This window comes from Salvelinus namaycush, unplaced genomic scaffold, assembly GCF_016432855.1.
Source record: "Salvelinus namaycush isolate Seneca unplaced genomic scaffold, SaNama_1.0 Scaffold242, whole genome shotgun sequence".
Taxonomy (NCBI): Eukaryota; Metazoa; Chordata; class Actinopteri; order Salmoniformes; family Salmonidae; genus Salvelinus; species Salvelinus namaycush.
The window spans coordinates 52,419-65,838 of NW_024059253.1; the positions used below are offsets into that span (position 1 = coordinate 52,419).

A 13,420-nucleotide genomic window follows, 5' to 3' on the forward strand; every position below is an offset into this window, starting at 1 on the left:
GCAGTAGGCCTGATGGATCCAACCCCTACTGCAGTAGGCCTGATGGATCCAACCCCTACTGCAGTAGGCCTGATGGATCCAACCCCTACTGCAGTAGGCCTGATGGATCCAACCCCTACTGCAGTATGCCTGATGGATCCAACCCCTACTGCAGTATGCCTGATGGATCCAACCCCTACTGCAGTATGCCTGATGGATCCAACCCCTACTGCAGTAGGCCTGATGGATCCAACCCCTACTGCAGTAGGCCTGATGGATCCAACCCCTACTGCAGTAGGCCTGATGGATCCAACCCCTACTGCAGTATGCCTGATGGATCCAACCCCTACTGCAGTAGGCCTGATGGATCCAACCCCTACTGCAGTAGGCCTGATGGATCCAACCCCTACTGCAGTAGGCCTGATGGATCCAACCCCTACTGCAGTAGGCCTGATGGATCCAATCCCTACTGCAGTAGGCCTGATGGATCCAACCCCTACTGCAGTAGGCCTGATGGATCCAACCCCTACTGCAGTAGGCCTGATGGATCCAACCCCTACTGCAGTAGGCCTGATGGATCCAACCCCTACTGCAGTATGCCTGATGGATCCAACCCCTACTGCAGTAGGCCTGATGGATCCAACCCCTACTGCAGTAGGCCTGATGGATCCAACCCCTACTGCAGTAGGCCTGATGGATCCAACCCCTACTGCAGTAGGCCTGATGGATCCAACCCCTACTGCAGTAGGCCTGATGGATCCAACCCCTACTGCAGTATGCCTGATGGATCCAACCCCTACTGCAGTAGGCCTGATGGATCCAACCCCTACTGCAGTAGGCCTGATGGATCCAACCCCTACTGCAGTATGCCTGATGGATCCAACCCCTACTGCAGTATGCCTGATGGATCCAACCCCTACTGCAGTAGGCCTGATGGATCCAACCCCTACTGCAGTAGGCCTGATGGATCCAACCCCTACTGCAGTAGGCCTGATGGATCCAACCCCTACTGCAGTAGGCCTGATGGATCAAAACGTCTCTGGCACTTCGCTCAACAGAGATGGAGCCACTGAGGGAAGCAGTATTTTGTACTTCAGCAAATCAGAGAGTACAGCAGTGGAGCAGCAGGACCCCAGGAAGATGCCAGCACAATGAATTCAGCAAGCATCTCAACCACAGTGCTTCAGAAATATAGCTTCCTCGCATCAAAGATTGTGTCTGAGACCACTGTCTAGCCAGACGGTCAACCTGGCAGGGCATTAAGTGCTTGTGTGAGCTGTGGAAATACCTGGCTGTGAACTGACATTTTGAAGAAGAGTTGTATTGTATTAGTTTTTATTAACCCTCAGTGATGCACGTTTTAATATTACTTACACTACATGACCAAACGTATGTTTGTGGACACCTGCTCGTTGAACATCTCATTCCAAAATCGTGGGCATTAATGTGGAGTTGGTCACCTCTTTGCTGCTACAACAGCCTCCGCTCTTCTGGGAAGGCTTTCCACTAGATGTTGGAACATTGCTGCGGGGACTTCCATTCAGCCACAAGAGCATTAGTGAGGTCAGGCACTGATGTTAGGCAATTAGGCCTGGCTCTTAGTCGGCGTTCCAATTGATCCCAAATGTGTTCTATGGGGTTGAGGTCAGGGCTCTGTGCGGGCCAGTCAAGATCTCAACAAACCACTTCTGTATGGTCCTCGCTTTGTGCACGGGGGCATTGTCATGCTGAAACAGGAAAGGGCCTTCCCAAAACTGTTGCCACAAAGTTGGAAGCACAGAATCGTCTAGAATGTCATTGTATGCTGTAGCATTAATATTTCACTTCACTGGAACTAAGGGGCCCAAACCATGAAAAACAGCCCCAGACCATTATTCCTCCTCCACCAAACTTTACAGTTGACACTATGCATTCGGGCAGGTAGCGTTCTCCTGGTATCCGCCAAACCCAGATTATTCCGTCGGACTGCCAGATGGTGAAGCGTGATTCATCACTCCAGAGAACGCGTTTCCACTGCTCCAGAGTCCAATGGTGGCCAGCTTTCCACTCCAGCCGACACCATGGGAACCCATTTCATAAAGCTTCCAACGAACAGTTCTTGTGCTGACATTGCTTCCAGAGGCAGTTTGGAACCGAGGACAGAAGATTAAAGGTACTTGGTTCTTCTTGCATCTGCTTCTAAAGTTAAGGCATTGGATTGGTGTAAACATGGGCAAGAGTTTACTTCCCGCCATATTTATTGCACCAGTCTAGGTGCTTATCCTTTAAATCGAAGTCACGTTAGGATTTATTTATAATTTAAACCTAAGCAAACCTATGTCCTGGCCTTGGAGCTGTATGGAGTCCTCTAGTGGTCCAGAAGTCTGTGTTTAGCATGAGCAGCGCCATTGGATACTAGCCATTTTGATATAGTCAACTGGGCGGGACTTCCAACTTCATTGGCTGGTCCCTTATTCCCTTCGTGAAGAATACAATGTACTCTTTCAAGATGGCGCTGCCGTCTCAGACACCATCATGACACCGATACAAAGATGTTATGTCTACCCAGTGGCAGGAAGTGACACCCCCCAAAACTAACCATAGGCCTACAACACATACAGTAAATGGTTCCTAGCCTCCCATAGGCTACTTTCTAAAACTAAACACTAAAGCTGATAACTAAATATAAATGTTTTTAATAAAACTAGTCAATCAAGTCTGAAAACTAACTGAAACTGAACTGAATTTGAAATAGAAATAAAAAAAACGAATATAAATAAAAACGAATATTCAATCACAAAATAATAATAACCTTGATTTTAATCAAGGTTATCTTGGAGTTGCATGTCACTGTCCAGAAATAAAATGAGGACCTAAAATGTGTGTGAAATGAGGACTTACTGAGTGCTGGCACTGTATGGCACTGGCTGGTGGAACCCCATATAAACCACCAAGATGTGAAGAGGGACACTGTGGGGACAAACAGACTGGGGTTAGATGGGCTGTACAGAGGACACATGTCTTCACAACTCCTCCTGTATATTTCAGGTAATAAGCACTGAGTCATTTATTAAATCTCTCACGTACATGCATGGACACATTCTCACTCACACCAATTTACCTGCTTCAAGATTGATTCATTTCTCTGCTAAAATCAAATGATTTATGCTCCTCCACATTGTATATAGAATAGAGTGGAGTGTATTCACGAGGAAGGGCCTGTAGATTAGTGTAGTGTACTCACTAGGAAGGGGCAGTAATGTGTACTCACTAGGAAGGGGCAGTAATGTGTACTCACTAGGAAGGGGCAGTAATGTGTACTCACTAGGAAGGGGCAGTAATGTGTACTCACTAGGAAGGGGCAGTAATGTGTACTCACTAGGAAGGGGCAGTAATGTGTACTCACTAGGAAGGGGCAGTAATGTGTACTCACTAGGAAGGGGCAGTAATGTGTACTCACTAGGAAGGGGGAGTAATGTGTACTCACTAGGAAGGGGGAGTAATGTGTACTCACTAGGAAGGGGCAGTAATGTGTACTCACTAGGAAGGGGCAGTAATGTGTACTCACTAGGAAGGGGCAGTAATGTGTACTCACTAGGAAGGGGCAGTAATGTGTACTCACTAGGAAGGGGCAGTAATGTGTACTCACTAGGAAGGGGCAGTAATGTGTACTCACTAGGAAGGGGCAGTAATGTGTACTCACTAGGAAGGGGCAGTAATGTGTACTCACTAGGAAGGGGCAGTAATGTGTACTCACTAGGAAGGGGCAGTAATGTGTACTCACTAGGAAGGGGGAGTAATGTGTACTCACTAGGAAGGGGCAGTAATGTGTACTCACTAGGAAGGGGCAGTAATGTGTACTCACTAGGAAGGGGCAGTAATGTGTACTCACTAGGAAGGGGCAGTAATGTGTACTCACTAGGAAGGCGCAGTAATGTGTACTCACTAGGAAGGCGCAGTAATGTGTACTCACTAGGAAGGCGCAGTAATGTGTACTCACTAGGAAGGGCAGTAATGTGTACTCACTAGGAAGGGGCAGTAATGTGTACTCACTAGGAAGGGGCAGTAATGTGTACTCACTAGGAAGGGGCAGTAATGTGTACTCACTAGGAAGGGGCAGTAATGTGTACTCACTAGGAAGGGGCAGTAATGTGTACTCACTAGGAAGGGGCAGTAATGTGTACTCACTAGGAAGGGGCAGTAATGTGTACTCACTAGGAAGGGGGAGTAATGTGTACTCACTAGGAAGGGGGAGTAATGTGTACTCACTAGGAAGGGGCAGTAATGTGTACTCACTAGGAAGGGGCAGTAATGTGTACTCACTAGGAAGGGGCAGTAATGTGTACTCACTAGGAAGGGGCAGTAATGTGTACTCACTAGGAAGGCGCAGTAATGTGTACTCACTAGGAAGGGGCAGTAATGTGTACTCACTAGGAAGGGGCAGTAATGTGTACTCACTAGGAAGGGGCAGTAATGTGTACTCACTAGGAAGGGGCAGTAATGTGTACTCACTAGGAAGGGGCAGTAATGTGTACTCACTAGGAAGGCGCAGTAATGTGTACTCACTAGGAAGGCGCAGTAATGTGTACTCACTAGGAAGGGGCAGTAATGTGTACTCACTAGGAAGGGGCAGTAATGTGTACTCACTAGGAAGGGGCAGTAATGTGTACTCACTAGGAAGGGGCAGTAATGTGTACTCACTAGGAAGGGGCAGTAATGTGTACTCACTAGGAAGGGGCAGTAATGTGTACTCACTAGGAAGGGGCAGTAATGTGTACTCACTAGGAAGGGGCAGTAATGTGTACTCACTAGGAAGGGGCAGTAATGTGTACTCACTAGGAAGGGGCAGTAATGTGTACTCACTAGGAAGGGGCAGTAATGTGTACTCACTAGGAAGGGGCAGTAATGTGTACTCACTAGGAAGGGGCAGTAATGTGTACTCACTAGGAAGGGGCAGTAATGTGTACTCACTAGGAAGGGGCAGTAATGTGTACTCACTAGGAAGGGGCAGTAATGTGTACTCACTAGGAAGGGGCAGTAATGTGTACTCACTAGGAAGGGGCAGTAATGTGTACTCACTAGGAAGGGGCAGTAATGTGTACTCACTAGGAAGGGGCAGTAATGTGTACTCACTAGGAAGGGGCAGTAATGTGTACTCACTAGGAAGGGGCAGTAATGTGTACTCACTAGGAAGGGGCAGTAATGTGTACTCACTAGGAAGGGGCAGTAATGTGTACTCACTAGGAAGGGGCAGTAATGTGTACTCACTAGGAAGGGGCAGTAATGTGTACTCACTAGGAAGGGGCAGTAATGTGTACTCACTAGGAAGGGGCAGTAATGTGTACTCACTAGGAAGGGGCAGTAATGTGTACTCACTAGGAAGGGGCAGTAATGTGTACTCACTAGGAAGGGGCAGTAATGTGTACTCACTAGGAAGGGGCAGTAATGTGTACTCACTAGGAAGGGGCAGTAATGTGTACTCACTAGGAAGGGGCAGTAATGTGTACTCACTAGGAAGGGGCAGTAATGTGTACTCACTAGGAAGGGCGTGTAGTGTACAGTGTACTCACTAGGAAGGGCGTGTAGTGTACAGTGTACTCACTAGGAAGGGGCAGTAGTGTACTAGTGTTCTCACTAGGAAGGGTCCGGGGTGTGTAGTGTACAGTGTACTCACTAGGAAGGGGCCGGGGTGTGTAGTGTACAGTGTACTCACTAGGAAGGGGCCGGGGGCTGTAGTGTACAGTGTACTCACTAGGAAGGGCGTGTAGTGTACAGTGTACTCACTAGGAAGGGCGTGTAGTGTACAGTGTACTCACTAGGAAGGGTGTACAGTGTACTCACTAGGAAGGGCGTGTAGTGTACAGTGTACTCACTAGGAAGGGGTGTGTAGTGTACTCACTAGGAAGGGTGTACAGTGTACTCACTAGGAAGGGTGTGTAGTGTACAGTGTACTCACTAGGACTGGTCCGGGGTGTACAGTGTACTCACTAGGAAGGGTGTATAGTGTACAGTGTACTCACTAGGAAGGGTGTGTAGTGTACAGTGTACTCACTAGGAAGGGTGTGTAGTGTACAGTGTACTCACTAGGAAGGGTCCGGGGGCTGTAGTGTACAGTGTACTCACTAGGAAGGGCGTGTAGTGTACAGTGTACTCACTAGGAAGGGTGTGTAGTGTACAGTGTACTCACTAGGAAGGGGTGTGTAGTGTACAGTGTACTCACTAGGAAGGGGTGTGTAGTGTACAGTGTACTCACTAGGAAGGGTGTGTAGTGTACAGTGTACTCACTAGGAAGGGTCCGGGGGCTGTAGTGTACAGTGTACTCACTAGGAAGGGCATGTAGTGTACAGTGTACTCACTAGGAAGGGTGTGTAGTGTACAGTGTACTCACTAGGAAGGGGTGTGTAGTGTACAGTGTACTCACTAGGAAGGGGTGTGTAGTGTACTCACTAGGAAGGGTGTGTAGTGTACAGTGTACTCACTAGGACGGGTCCGGGGTGTACAGTGTACTCACTAGGAAGGGTGTGTAGTGTACAGTGTACTCACTAGGAAGGGTGTGTAGTGTACAGTGTACTCACTAGGAAGGGTCCGGGGGCTGTAGTGTACAGTGTACTCACTAGGAAGGGTGTGTAGTGTACAGTGTACTCACTAGGAAGGGTGTGTAGTGTACAGTGTACTCACTAGGAAGGGTGTACAGTGTACTCACTAGGAAGGGTGTACAGTGTACTCACTAGGAAGGGTGTGTAGTGTACAGTGTACTCACTAGGAAGGGTGTGTAGTGTACAGTGTACTCACTAGGAAGGGTGTGTAGTGTACAGTGTACTCACTAGGAAGGGTCCGGGGGCTGTAGTGTACAGTGTACTCACTAGGAAGGGCGTGTAGTGTACAGTGTACTCACTAGGAAGGGTGTGTAGTGTACAGTGTACTCACTAGGAAGGGGTGTGTAGTGTACAGTGTACTCACTAGGAAGGGTGTACAGTGTACTCACTAGGAAGGGCGTGTAGTGTACAGTGTACTCACTAGGAAGGGTGTGTAGTGTACAGTGCACTCACTAGGAAGGGTGTGTAGTGTACAGTGTACTCACTAGGACTGGTCCGGGGTGTACAGTGTACTCACTAGGAAGGGTGTATAGTGTACAGTGTACTCACTAGGAAGGGTGTGTAGTGTACAGTGTACTCACTAGGAAGGGTGTGTAGTGTACAGTGTACTCACTAGGAAGGGTCCGGGGGCTGTAGTGTACAGTGTACTCACTAGGAAGGGCGTGTAGTGTACAGTGTACTCACTAGGAAGGGTGTATAGTGTACTCACTAGGAAGGGCGTGTAGTGTACAGTGTACTCACTAGGAAGGGTGTGTAGTGTACTCACTAGGAAGGGTGTGTAGTGTACAGTGTACTCACTAGGAAGGGGTGTGTAGTGTACAGTGTACTCACTAGGAAGGGTGTGTAGTGTACAGTGTACTCACTAGGAAGGGGTGTACAGTGTACTCACTAGGAAGGGGTGTGTAGTGTAGTGTACTCACTAGGAAGGGATGTGCTCCTCGGGGGCCTGTTGCTGGCGGTAAAACAGACAAACCGGTGGAGAAGATTCCCAGAGCGTTCAGGTACAGCCCCGGGATAAGGTTGGTTTGTTGCTAGAACAGATGAACAGAGGCAGACAGGAGTGTGTGTGTGTGACAGATCCATTTTTCATCTCCCAGAGAGTTAAGCATTTCAGTGTACCTGATGAACCACCTTATGAACCATCTTCATTTACATTTTACATTTACATTTAAGTCATTTAGCAGACGCTCTTATCCAGAGCGACTTCATAAAGCCATATTGTGTCCCTGGTGTCTGATGGCTTTACCGTCTCACAGCAACACGTTCCTGGTTCACCTGACCTGTCTACTTCATGCTTTGGAACGCTTTGATATCATTTAGCAAACACACTGAGCAGTAATGATTTATCATCTTTATGTAAATGTCATAGATCTGGCATAAATATGACTGAAGATGATATTTTATGACATCTTAATTACAAAATGCATCTTGTGCCAGGAAATGTATCATTACAGGTCACTGTGAGACCTACTGTTATTCTTAGAATTTAACAAGCCTAGATTCGTTTTTGTGTGCCAAATTAGAGAGAAACAAGTTACCAGAGGCCACGAGTAACTTGGTCAAAAATAATGGCACCGATTGGCCTATAGGTGGCGCTGCTATAAGCAGTCTCACTTAAACCCTCATATCCTTCGCCCAGTTTGACCTATAGACTTTAAACTATGTAGGGGTTTTTCCTCATGCTGAACACATTTGCCTCAAGGACCCATAAGGTCCACCAGGATAGGTTTTCCTCCATCTTGGACATTTTAGAAAACCTTTAAAAGTATATATTCTCATGTTAAGTCCAAATAACACCAACTTTGGTAAGTAGTCCCAAAGGCTGGTCATGGCTCACATCAACACCATTATCCCAGAAACGCTAAACCCACTCCAATTTGCACCAAAAGGTACGATCTTTGTCCCCATGTGCAGTTGCAAACCGTAGTTTGGCTTTTTTATGGCGGTTTTGGAGCAGTGGCTTCTTCCTTGCTGAGCGGCCTTTCAGGTTATGTCGATATAGGACTCGTTTTACTGTGGATATAGATACTTTTGTACCTGTTTCCTCCAGCATCTTCACAAGGTCCTTTGCTGTTGTTCTGGGATTGATTTGCACTTTTCCCACCAAAGTACGTTAATCTCTCGGAGACAGAATGCGTCTCCTTCCTGAGCGGTATGACGGCTGCGTGGTCCCATGGTGTTTATACTTGCGTACTATTGTTTGTACAGATGAACGTGGTACCTTCAGGCATTTGGAAATTGCTCCCAAGGATGAACCAGAGATCTACAATTTGTTTTCTGAGGTCTTGGCAACAATAACTGTTGATCAATTGGACTTTGTCTTATGCAAATTTACGTTAGATTTAATTATGCAGACGACCAATGTGAAATATTGTGTTTTCTATATAATCACATATTGTTGCTGTAAAACAGTCTTAACGTCGTGAGACAGGGCTGTGGTATCAGGTGGGTGGGGCTGGGTGAGACAGGGCTGTGGTATCAGGTGGGTGGGGCTGGGTGAGACAGGGCTGTGGTATCAGGTGGGTGGGGCTGGGTGAGACAGGGCTGTGGTATCAGGTGGGGTGGGGTGGGGCTGGGTGAGACAGGGCTGTGGTATCAGGTGGGGTGGGGCTGGGTGAGACAGGGCTGTGGTATCAGGTGGGTGGGGCTGGTGAGACAGGGCTGTGGTATCAGGTGGGTGGGGCTGGTGAGACAGGGCTGTGGTATCAGGTGGGTGGGGCTGGGTGAGACAGGGCTGTGGTATCAGTGGGTGGTGGCTGGGTGAGACAGGGCTGTGGTATCAGGTGGGGTGGGGCTGGGTGAGACAGGGCTGTGGTATCAGGTGGGTGGGGCTGGGTGAGACAGGGCTGTGGTATCAGGTGGGTGGGGCTGGGGTGAGACAGGGCTGTGGTATCAGGTGGGGTGGGGCTGGGTGAGACAGGGCTGTGGTATCAGGTGGGTGGGGCTGGGTGAGACAGGGCTGTGGTATCAGGTGGGTGGGGCTGGGTGAGACAGGGCCTGTGGTATCAGGTGGGTGGGCTGGGTGAGACAGGGCTGTGGTATCAGGTGGGGTGGGGGCTGGGTGAGACAGGGCTGTGGTATCAGGTGGGGTGGCTGGGTGAGACAGGGCTAGTGGTATCAGGTGGGTGGGGCTGGGTGGACAGGGCTGTGGTATACCAGGTGGGTGGGGCTGGGTGAGACAGGGCTGTGGATATCAGGTGGGTGGGGCTGGGTGAGACAGGGCTGGTGGTATCAGGTGGGGGTGGGCTGGGTGAGACAGGGCTGTGGTATCAGGTGGGGTGGGGCTGGGTGAGACAGGGCTGTGGTATCAGGTGGGGTGGGGTGGGTGCTTGGGGTGAGACAGGGCTGTGGTATCAGGTGGGGTTGGTGGGCTGGGTGAGACAGGCTTGGTATCAGGTGGGTGGGGTGTGAGACAGGCTGTGGTATCAGGTGGGTGGGGTGTAAATATCATGTTATGGTGAGACAGGGCTGTGGTATCAGTGGGTGGGGTGGGGCTGGGTGAGACAGGGCTGTGGTATCAGGTGGGTGGGGTGGGGCTGGGTGAGACAGGGCTGTGGTATCAGGTGGGTGGGGCTGGGTGAGACAGGGCTGTGGTATCAGGTGGGTGGGGTGGGGCTGGGTGAGACAGGGCTGTTGGTATCAGGTGGGTGGGGCTGGGTGAGACAGGGCTGTGGTATCAGTTGGGTGGGCTGGGTGAGACAGGGCTGTGGTATCAGGGTGGGGTGGGCTGGGTGAGACAGGGCTGTGGTATCGCGGTGGGTGGGCTGGGTGAGACAGGGCTGTGGTATCAGTGGGTGGGTGGTTGGGTGTGCGTGGGTGGCTGAGGTGAGACAGGGCTGTGGTATCAGGTGGGGTGGGGCTGGGTAGACGAGCTTGGTATCGGTGGGTGGGTGGGCTGGGTGAGCAGGGCTGTGGTATCAGGTGGGTGGGGTGGGCTGGGTGCGACAGAGCTGTGGTGATCAGGTTGTGGTGGGTGGCTGTGGGTGAGACAGGGCTGTGGTATCAGGTGGGGTGGGGCTGTTGAGCAGGGCTGTGGTATCGGTGTGGGTGGGCTGGGTGAGACAGGCTGTGGTAATCGAGGTGGGGTGGGGTGGGGCTGGTGCGTATCAGGTGGGGTGGGTAGTGAGCAGGGGTGGGGTGGGGGTGGGGCTGGGTGAGACAGGGCTGTGGTATCAGGTGGTGGGTGGGGCTGGGTGAGACAGGCTGTGGTATCAGGTGGTCTGTGGGTTGGTACTTGGGTAGACAGGGCTGTGGGTAATCGGGTGGGGTGGGGTGGGTCTGGGTGAGAACAGGGCTGTGGTATCCAAAGGTGGGGTGGGTGGCGGGTGAGACAGGGCTGTGGTATCAGGGTGGGGTGTGTGGCTGGGGTAGACAGGGCTGTATCGGGGTGGGTGGGTGGGGCTGGGTGAGACAGGGCTGTGGTATCGTGAGGTGGGGTGGGGCTGGGTGAGACAGGGCTGTGGTATCAGGTGGGTGGGGTGGGCTGGTGAGACAAGGCTGTGGTATCGGTGGGGGGGGTGGGCTGGGGTGAGACAGGCTGTGGTATCGGTGGGGTGGGGTGGGCTGGGTGAGACAGGGCTGTGGTATCGGTGGGTGGGGTGGGGCTGGGTGAGACAGGGCTGTGTATCGGTGGGTGGGGTGGGGCTGGGTGAGACAGGGCTGTGTATCGGGTGGGTGGGGTGGGGCTGGGTAGACAGGGCTGTGGTATCGGTTGGGGTGGGTGGGGCTGGCTGGGTGAAGACAGGGCTGTGGTATCGGGTGGGGTGGGTGGGGGCTGGGTGAGACAGAGCTGTGGTATCGGTGGGTTGGGGCTGGTGGAACAGGCTGTGGTATCAGGTGGGTGGGGTGGGGCTGGGTGCGACAGAGCTGTGGGTATCGGGTGGGGTGGGGTGGGGCTGGGTGAGACAGGCTGTGGTATCAGGTGGGTGGGTGGGGCTGGGTGAGACAGAGCTGTGGTATCGGGTGGGTGGGGTGGCTGGATGAGACAGGGCTGTGGTATCGTGGGTGGGCTGGGTGAGACAGGGCTGTGTATCAGGGGGTGGGGTGTGGGGCTGGGTGAGACAGAGCCTGGTGGTATCAGGGTGGTGGGGTGGGGCTGGGTGAGACAGAGCTGTTGTATCGGGTGGGGTGGGGTGGGGCTGGTGGATGACGGGCTGTGGTATCGGTTGGGGTGGGGTGGGGCTGGTGAGACAGGGCTGTGGTATCAGGTGGGTGGGGTGGGGTGGGCTGGGTGAGACAGAGCTGTGGTATCGGGTGGGGTGGGGTGGGGGCTGGTGGGTGAGGGGCTTGGAGCGAGTTCTGTGGTATCGGGTGGGGTGGGGTGGGGCTGGGTGAGACGGGCTGTGGTATCGTGGTGGTGGGGCTGGGTGAGACAGGGCTGTGAGTATCGGGTGGGTGGGGTGGGCTGGGTGATACAGCTGTGGTATCAGGTGGGGTGGGGCTGGGTGAGACAGGCTGTGGTATCGGTGAGGGTGGGGTGGGCTGTTAGACAGGGCTGTGGTATCGTGGGGTGGGGCTGGGTGAGACGGGCGTGGTCGGTGGGTGGGGCTGGTGATGACAGGGCTGTGGTATCGGGTGGGTGGGGTGGGGCTGGTTGAGACAGAGCTGTGGTATCGGTGGGGGTGGTGGGGCTGGGTGAGACAGGCTGTGGTATCAGTGTGGGTGGGGTGGGCTGGGGAGACAGAGCTGTGGTATCGGGGGGGGGGTGGGGCTGGTGAGACAGGCTGTGGTTCGGTGGGGGTGGGGTGGGGCTGGTGAGTCAGAGCTGTGGTATCGGTGGGTGGGGTGGGCGGTGAGAACAGGGCTGTGGGTATCGGGTGGGGTGGGGTGGGGCTGGGTGAGACAGGGCTGTGGTATCGGGTGGGGTGGGGTGGGGCTGGGTGGTACAGGGCTGTGGTTCGGTGGGTGGGTGGGGCTGGGTGAGACAGGCTGTGGTATCGGGTGGGGTGGGGTGTTGCTGGGTGAGACAGTGAGCTGTGTATCGGGTTTGGGGTGGGGCTGGGTGAGACAGGGCTGTGGTATCAGGTGGGTGGGGTGGGGCTGGTGAGACAGGCTGTGGTATCGGTGTGGGGGTGGGGTGGGGCTGGGTGAGACAGGGCTGTGGTATCGGTGGGGTGGGGTGGGGCTGGGTGAGACAGGGCTGTGGTATCAGGTGGGTGGGGCTGGGTGAGACAGGGCTGTGGTATCAGGTGGGTGGGGCTGGTTGAGACAGGCTGTGGTATCAGGTGGGGTGGGTTGGGGCTGGGTGAGACAGAGCTGTGGTATCATGGTGGGGTGGGCTGGGTGAGACAGAGCTGTGGTTATCGGGTGGGGTGGGGTGGGGCTGCGGTGAGACAGGCTGTGTATCAGGTGGTTGGTTGGGGCTGGGTGAGACAGGGCTGTGGTATCAGTGGGTGGGGTGGGGTGGGCTGGGTGAGACAGAGCTGTGGTATCGGTGGGGTGGGGTGGGGTGGTGCTGGGTGAGACCTAGAGCTGTGTATCGGTGGGTGGGTGCTGGGTGAGACAGAGCTGTGGTATCAGGTTGGGTGGGGTGGGGCTGGTGAGACAGGGCTGTGGTATCAGGTGGTGGGGCTTGGGCTAGACAGGGCTGTGGTATCGGGTGGGGTGGGTGGGGCTGGGTGAGACAGGCTGTGGTATCAGGTGGGGTGGGGCTGGTGTAGAGACAGGGCTGTGGTATCATGTGGGTGGGGCTGGGTGAGACAGGCTGTGGTATCAGGTGGGGTGGGGCTGGGTGAGACAGGGCTGTGGTATCAGGTGGGGTGGGGCTGGGTGAGACAGGGCTGTGGTATCGGTGGGGTGGGGTGGGCTGGGTGAGGACAGAGCTGTGGGTATCGGGTGGGGTGGGCTGGTGAGACAGAGCTGTGGTA

The 13,420-nt window shown here is 53.2% G+C and overlaps 1 pseudogene; it reads right to left on the reverse strand.

Annotated features, from left to right (window-relative positions):
• Positions 1 to 13,420, reverse strand: part of LOC120038874 — a 79,223-nt pseudogene that overhangs the window by 11,174 nt on the left and 54,629 nt on the right.